The 8,516-nt window shown below is 53.3% G+C and overlaps 1 pseudogene; it reads left to right on the top strand.

Moving 5' to 3' along the window:
• The first annotated feature begins 243 nt into the window (after positions 1-243).
• On the top strand, positions 244-1,009 carry LOC133102650 (putative uncharacterized protein FLJ36797; annotated as a pseudogene).
• Positions 1,010-8,516: the final 7,507 nt, after the last annotated feature.

Here is an 8,516-nt window from a genome sequence, read left to right as displayed (position 1 = left end):
TCCTCCCGCGGCCGCAACTTTGGACCCACACACCTACAGAGCACCTAAGTGCGAGTGTGCGTGTGTGTTTGAGTGTGTGCGCGTGAGTGTGCCAGCCTGTGTGCCCGCGCGCACCGGGCTTTGGGGCGCATGTGCTCTCGGGAACGACTCTCCCTGGCTGCCTGGAACTTGGAGAGTTTTCCTTTAAGCCGGAGCTGCTGCTCGGACACCCCCCCTCCCCCCCCCCGCGTCCAACAGGAGGCGATGACGTCTGTAGCCTCGTTGCCAGACAGTCCCCAGGCTGCCGCTGCCGTTCATTGACAGGAGCGGGCGCTCCGACGTCAGCAGCCGGACCTTTGGCAAAGCTGCTCGGGCGGAGACGGCTCCCACCCCCGCACCTGCCAGCCCGCCCGGGGGGGGGCGGGGAGGGGGAGTCATGCAATCAAAGTCGCTGGGGAGGGGCCCGGCGAGGCTCCGGGGCTCGAGGAGGAGGGGACTCCGCTCTGCCCTCTTTATCCTGGAGCTCCAGAGTTTATAAATAGCGCTGTCTCCGGCCAGACTCGACCCCTCCGCCGCAGCCCCCGCGGTGCCCCCGCCCCTGCCCCTGTCACTTCGCGCTGGACTCGCTCGGCCAGGAGGGAGGCGCGGAGGGGGCGGGGAAGCAGGGAGTGGAAACAGACGTTGCTTCTCTTCCCTCTTCCCATTCATAGATTCGGTTTGAGTCTTGGGGCCGCCGCTCGGCTCCAGGAGCCGCAGTGAATGGATGGACGCCCGCGCGCGGGGACCACTGGGTGGGCAGGGTGTCGCCCACGCGGGAACATGCCCCCTCGCCTAGGCGCGGGTGGGAGGACCCCAAACGACCATCCTTAAGAGACCCAGGGCCTGCCCTCTCTTGCTCCTCCAGCCCCGGGGTTCTTTTCTGCCCCCGCTGGAACGCAAAACGCAGACTCGAGCTGCGCTCGGCCCCAGCACCATGGAGAGCCGGGACGCGGACGCAGCCTGGGCCACTGCGCGGCGGCCGGGACCGTAGCCACAGGGAGGGGAGCGGCCACGTGGCGCAGGGCAGTGGCTGGGGCCGAGGGGGTCACCTCCCTGTGCGCACCCTTGGCTGCACAAGCCAGCGCGCTCTCCGCTCCCGAACCCCGGGGCGCGGCGTGGGGTTACGGAGGACCGCAGGGCGGGTGCCCCACCCGAGCCCCGCTCGCAGGGGTCGAGGGCGCGCGTCTCCCGCGTGCTGCTGCCGGGAGCTGAGGGATGGCGAGGCCCGCGCCGGCCCGGAGCGGGACGCGGCGCCCCCGTTTGGGCGCTGCCCCCGCTTCTCGCCCAGGATCCCGCAGGATGGAGTTCTGAGGCGCCCTGCTCCCCGCTGGAGCTTGATGGACGCGCGCGAAAGCTTCCATGGGACCCAGAGCACAGTGTGGCCGAGGGGATCCTGAGCGCCTTTGCTACCCCAGGACCCGCGCGCGCGGTCTGGGTGACAGCAGAAGCCCAGGAGGGTGGAGACCGACCCGCGCGCGCGGTCTGGGTGACAGCAGAAGCCCAGGAGGGTGGAGAGGGACCCGCGCGCGCGGTCTGGGTGACAGCAGAAGCCCAGGAGGGTGGAGACCGATCCGCGCGAGCGGTCTGGGTGACAGCAGAAGCCCAGGAGGGTGGAGACCCACCCGCAGAGCCCTTCAGAGCCCGGTTTGGGCCAGCCTGTTTGAGAAGCTGCCGCCCAGGGGGCCTTCTCCCCGTGCGCCTGCCCCCCCTCCCCCGTAAAGGCCACCCCTCCACCTGGGCCCTGGCCCCAGCCCCTCTCGCTACTAGAGGAAACGCCTTCCCAATTCCCTTCGCATCCCGGCCTAAGTGCTCTGCTGGGTCTGTCCCACCACAAGCATACTGTCCTTTCTCCCATGGGGGAAAAACAAGTCTTGACCACATCTTCTCTGCTGTTCCCACCCGCTTTCTCTCCCCTTTACAACAAACAGCTCCCAGAAGTTGCCCTAGGCTCTTGTCTCTGGTTTCTCTCCTCTCATTGGCTCTTGAACCTAGGCCTACAAGACCATCTTAGATGTTCTAGCTCAGCGACTCAGCAAAAGCCCGCTCTCCCTCAGGTCAGCGGTCACCCCCAGCTGCTCAGTGCAAAGGTCAGTTCTTAGCCCTCCCCTCGCCTGACTTCCCCTGACTTCTCTGTGGGGCAGAATCCATGGTTCCCTCCTCCAGTGGACACACCCTTCACTTGGCTTTCAAGACAGCACACTCCCTGGTTTCCATCCTACCTTTCTGGCCATTCCCTCTGGGTCACCTTTGATGAATCTGCATCCCCCCAACTTCTTGATGTTGGAGTGGCCCACGGCTCCCTTATCTTCTCTCACCACCTGCCCCCTTGGTGGTCTCACTCGGCCTCCTGGTTTTAAGTCCTGTCTCAGCGCTGAAGACTTTGCATTTATATATTCAGCTCAGACCTCTCCCCTAAATGTTAGACTCATGTCTCACTAGCACCTCCATCTGGGTGTCTAGAAAGCATCGGAAACTTAGGAGGACTAACTGGGTCCTTGATTTCACCCTCACCCCAAACCTGCTCTGCCCACAGTTTTTCCCACCTCCGTAAACAGACATTTCATCCCCACTCCCTGGTCCCCAGCCCCACTGGTCGTTATAGAACCCATTCAGAACTCTGCGTCCGCGGATCCTCTCCAGACCTTTCTTCTGCTAAAGATGCACAGGACTAGCTCTCTTCCTCCTTCTCACATTTACTCTGGGGCCTCCTCGGAGAAGCCTCCAGAGGGCACCTCACTTAAAACTTCAACTCACTTCCTGTCCCCCATCCTTGCTTTACTTTCCTCTTGGTGTTCCTTCTGGTTTACTTATTTGCCTTGTTTATTCTATCTCCCCACTAAAATGCTAGCTTCACGAGGACAGGGATTTTTGCTTTGGCTGATAATTGCATTAAAAACTAGACTTAGCCTCACGAAGTTCCTCACCTCACCACACATTCAGGAGATGCTGGATTTGTTTGGTGACAAAGAGAAGAAGGTGAGCTTAGAGACTGTCCGGGGGCGTTTCTCCACCACAATGGTCCCCAAATAAACTCTCCATCTGAGAATGTGCGAGCCCCGCCCGAGGCCACTGTTAGGCCTCTGGGTGACTCTATTCTCTCCCCACTCACTTTCTTATTCCATTGCTTCTTTCTCTTTTTTTTCTCCCTGTTGGCCTTTTCTTTCCTGCCCAAGCCTTAAGCCTGCCATAGGCCACAGGGAGGTAAAGGGGAGCCGAGCTGCTCTGGGTCCTCAGAGACCACAATCCTTCCCTTCAGCCCTGTTTTAGTGTTCACACCCCTTCTCATCCAGCAAGTAAATATCCTGAAACTGTACAATGTCCACTCTATGTGCCAAACATCATATTCATTCAGCAGCCACTGAGCTCTAGGGGCCAAAGCTTGAAGGCCCAGATCTCCCCCCAGGCTCTCTGATGGGGGAGGGGAAGGGGCACAGAAGGGGCCCCGGGCTGTGTGCTGTGCAGGAGGTGGCCTTGCAGGCTGGCAGGAGCCCCACCCAGGAGGCCGGCCGGGGCCAGAGGCAGGAGAGAGCGAGTGTTTGGAAGGCCCAATGCTCCAGGGTCAGGCCACGCTAAGGAGCTGGAGGTGTATTCTGAAGGCCTGGATGGGTTTTCAGAAAGGAATGAAATAAAGTCCTATGTGTGTCAGGGAGACAACTGGGGAGCGGTGGAGAGGGGGGTGAGACCAGAGACAGGGCGAGCAGCTGAGAGGCTGTTTCACGGATACGGAGTTGAAGGAGGGGGCAGAGCTGGCCGTGTGGGTGAGAGGATGTAGGAGGTGAGGAAGACGGAAGTGGTTCTAGAATGCACACATGGTGGCCCATCTTCTGAAGTAGGATCTGAAAATTAAGCCAAACTGTGCTGAGGATTCCAGGGAGATTGACGTCAAGGAGCAGACAGGTTGGCTCCACTGGATGCTACAAATAAGTTCTGTTTAAGATCTGTCACCCACCTTGCACATCTGGAAGCTCCACGTTACCTGCCAGCCTGAGCAGGTTGGAGGGGCTCAGGTGAAGACTCACGGGAGACTGGTGTATAAGCCAGGCCACCTCGTTCATCCCAGGGAGGTGAGTCTCTGTGAGGGCTGGGCTGCCCTCTTCCTTTCTCCTGGCCACCCCTTCCCACGAACACATCAGATTACAGGACACTATATGGGCTTCAAGGCCACTTCGTCTAAGCTGTGGAAAGGGGTAATGAACCGGTGGTGCCGGCCAGCGAAAGTCACATGGGCTCTGAGGGGGACTCCCTCAGAGACTGCAGTCAGGACGTCCCGACTGTGACCTGGCTTCCTCGGGGCGCCCTCCACATTTCTGCTTCCAAAATGACTGTTCTCCTCCGGAGACCTTGAGGAGAGCCATCAGAATAAAAGGCTCTGAGGGAGCCTGGGGCTTCTCCTGACACCTGTGAGGCTCAGCTTGCGAGTGGGGCTGCGTCCCACGGAGACTTTCCATTCCCCTGGTTCTTGGAAGAGCATTTCCAGGTTCTTCTCATTCCAAGAAGAAGTGAGATCTTTGGATAATGGAGTGTTAATTCTCACCTCCTCCAAGATCGGTCTGGGGAAAACAAGCAAAATCAGAGTAGGCTTCGTGACAAAGTGGCCTGCTTGGCGAGCACGGGTGGGATCTCTGGTCCAACCAGCTGAGCACAAGCGTTTCTGTGCCTGGAAGAATTTCTAAGTTGTGGGAAATGATTTTCCAACGGGTATTGCAGATGTAGAAAGTCTGAAAGTAGCTTATTTAACACTGTGAATGGGTTAAATAGAGTCTAATCACTGATTTGCAGAGCTGGAAGGAACATTCAATTAACTAATGAGACGAATCCCCTAGCCCCGAAATGCTGTGCTATAAATGAGGAAAATGAGGGTAAATAATATAACACAGCCAGATAGTAGTGGAGCTCTGAGTAGGTTCTTTTTTTTAAAGGAAGGACCGTATAGCTGTGGATTGTGTTCAGATTTTTAAACCGAGCATATATATAAATGCAGAAATTTTAGTTACGTCATATCTGTTCCGTAAGTAGCGTGGCTTAATTATCCTAAATATTTCATCTATTTAAATTTCATCATTCATGTTTTTTAGACTTTTACTTGGAAATAACTTCAAATTTACAGAAAACTTGCAAGAATAAAAATGGTACAAGGCACCTCCATGCACCTGTTACTCAGACTCTCCTCCTGTGAAGTCCTACCCCCATGTTCCGTGTCACTTGCATGCTCTCTACTTTTCTAATCAGTTAAGAGTGACTTGTACCTCTTGGTCCTTTACCACCCAAATACTTCAGTGTGTTTTTCCTAAAAATAAGAATATTTTCTTATATAAACACAGCACTGTAGTCAACTTCAGTCAATGAACATTACTGATAGAGTACTTTTATCTCAACTCCATCCATATTCCAGTTTCTTCCATTGATCCAATGTCTTTTAGACACGTCCTCCCCTCCAGAGCAGAATGCCGTCTAAGGGCAAGGATTTCATTTAATTGCTCTATTCTCAGATGCTCTCAATCTGGACCCTTCCCTGAACCGTTCTTTGTCTTTTATGACACAGACATTTTGGAAGACTATAGATATCCCCTCCCCTCATTTCTGAATAAACCATTTCTCAGTGTGGGTTAGTTAGATGTTCCATCAGGACTGGATTCAGGTTATGCATTCTCAGCTGGAACACTAGAGAGGAGGCTGTGTCTTTTTCAGAATAGCATGTCGGAGGCGCTGATGTCCACCCGGTTCTCACTGGGGGTCTGAATCCTGATGGGGTTCTTGTTTGATGTCTCCACTGTGTAATCGCTCTTTTTGTTTCACTTGCAACTAATAAGCAGTCTGTGCAGAGACACGTGAAGATCTGGCTAATATTCGGCCCCAAATCGGCTTCAGCTGAGGGTTCCAACTTGGTCCACTCCTGCTTCTTTAGCGTTGGAACTCAGCACACCCTCTACTTTCACTCATCAGCCGTAGGGTGGGAAAGAACCCTCCCTCTTCCCTCATTCACTACTTTATGTATCTACTTATTAGTGATGTTGCGAGTATTGAAGTGTCTAGGACTCACAAATTCCTAGGTCTAATGATGTATAATTCATCTTTACATGCAATTATTTTGCCATATTTGGTCCATAAAAGGACCAGTGAGAGTCCTGTAAGCTGGCTCCTGCCCACACGAAATGCCCTATCATTTTCTGAGCTTTTCCCTGCTTTTGGCACAGTAAAATGTTTCAGACCCATCTGGTACCTTCCTTGCCCCAGCCTGGAATCAGCCATTCCTCCAAGGAACGCTGGTCCTTGTAGTGGTATTAGAGACCAAGATCTGGGTACCAAGGTTGCTCACTGCTAGCGGGGTGTCCTTTCTTCTTGACCCTTGCAGCAGACAGATCTAGGCAATTAGTGAGCGCACACACACACACACACACACACACACAAATATATGCACATGCACACATACATAGACAAACATATGTGTGCACATATACATGCATTTACATATTTCAGGAGTCTTTCTTGCCTTCTCAGGGCATCTGTGTATGTCCCTTTATCACAGTGAGAGCCCTCCTGCCCCCACTCTAACCACATCAACGTATTTTGTTACTTGCTCAATGCCATAATGTGTCTGAAAGTTTCATAATTGCTTTGCCCTCACCCCTGCAACAAAAACAACTACAGGAGGTCAAGATTCGTTTTCCATTCTCCCCCCAGCACCTCTCACTACATGGTACAAAATCCAGATGATCTTGAAACCACACTTTGTTCGGAAGTTGTCAGTTTGTTCTGTCTTCTGTATTTACTTTCCGTTTCCTTTCCTTTGAAGGATGACAGGACTCCTTTGTTGCATTGCCCGTTCAGGTTCAGGGGTTTCCTCTTCCTGTTCTTATCGATTTAATTTTATTCTCTGAGCATGTATTTTTGAATATGCTTCTGAAAGTCAAAACTCTACTTTAAATGCACAGAGAGAAGGCCCCTCCATCTAAATTCTTTCCATTCCATCTCCCCCCACCACCTCCAGGCCTGGCTAGAAACCAATTTCACTGTTTTCTGGTTTATCTCAACTCTGTTTCCTTTTGTAAAGGTGGCAGATATGTTTGTTTTCTTATTTTCTCCACAAAACTTATACTCTATATGCTCTTTTGCAATTTCCTGTTTATGATTAGTAACATCTCCTGGAAATCACTCCCTATTGTTTTTCAGTATCTTCCTCGGTTTTTAACAGCAGCTCTTCTGTGTGCATGTCCTATGCTTGGACAACTAGGCAATCTCCAATACTTTACAATTACAAATAAGTGCAATAAATTACTTTCTGTTTTTACATTTTCATACTTTGGAAGGTATGACTTCAGGGTAAATTCCTTGAAGTGGAATTGCTGGGCTGCAAAGTAAATTTAAACATAGTCTTGTTAGGGGCTTCCCTGGTGGTGCAGTGGCTAAGAATCCGCCTGCCAATGCAGGGGACACGGGTTTGAGCCCTGGTCCGGGAAGATCCCACGTGCTGCAGAGCAGCTAAGCCCGTGCGCCACAACTACTGAGCCTGCGCTCTAGAGCCCGCGAGCCACAACTACTGAGCCTGCGCGCCTAGAGCCCGTGCTCCGCAACAAGAGAAGCCACGGCAATGAGAAGCCCGTGCGCAGCAATGAAGACCCAATGCAGCCAAAAACTAAAATAAATAAATTAAAAAAAAAAAAAGTCCCTCATCTGGCAGGAAGAAAGTAAAGAGAAGCTGGAAAGGAGAGAGTACTCAGAATTAGGTTTATCCTAAGGCAACAGGCGGGCATCAAGTGTTTTCCGTAAGGTGACAGGCTCAGATGAGCTTTCTTTTCTCCAAGGTCCAGCTGTTTCCCCTCCCTCTTAACCATCCAAGATGATCTCTGCAAAGTTCTTAGAGAGCAAACAAAATGCATTATAGTCTCCCTGCCTTGCACCAAAAGCTAGAAGATGAATTAAAAAAAAAAAATTTAATTATGGCTGTACTCAGAGGCAGAGACTGTTAGCATCCTCCGAGAGGCAAAGCCAACAGGGGAGATGGGAAACACACGGCAGGACCGACCGTGGGGGACAGTCCAGAAGTGCCGGCCCAGAGCAGCAGTGGGGGACCAACCGGGAAGCAGAGGGCGTAGCTGAGACCACCCGCAAACCCCACCCTCCCCTGCTGCCCCAGGAACAGAAGTACAGCCTAACACGGGGCGACATATTTCCCGGTCCTCACCTGCCCTTCGATGTGGCCGCCGCGCTGAGTTCTGTTGAGTAGCTGTAGCAGAAGCCGAGGTGCTGCCCATCCAAGCAGAAGCCCAGGAGGGACCCGGTGGGCGTGTCTGCTCTGGGCTTTCCTTTCCTTGTGGCCCGAATATCTGTGCAACCTTGGAGGCCACGAGCTGCCAGCCTCAGGACCGTGACCCGTGTCTTAGCCTCGAGTGGCTTCATGGTCAGGTCACCCGTTACAGCAGCAGAGCGCTTCTCTCTGACCACTAAGTGCCGGAGGGCAGCAGGCCCGCACCATCCTGGCCCCCACGCAGCACCCACGG

The sequence above is a fragment of the Eubalaena glacialis genome, chromosome 12 (assembly GCF_028564815.1).
Source record: "Eubalaena glacialis isolate mEubGla1 chromosome 12, mEubGla1.1.hap2.+ XY, whole genome shotgun sequence".
In the NCBI taxonomy this organism is placed as follows: Eukaryota; Metazoa; Chordata; class Mammalia; order Artiodactyla; family Balaenidae; genus Eubalaena; species Eubalaena glacialis.
This window is presented reverse-complemented; position numbering and strand designations above follow the sequence as displayed.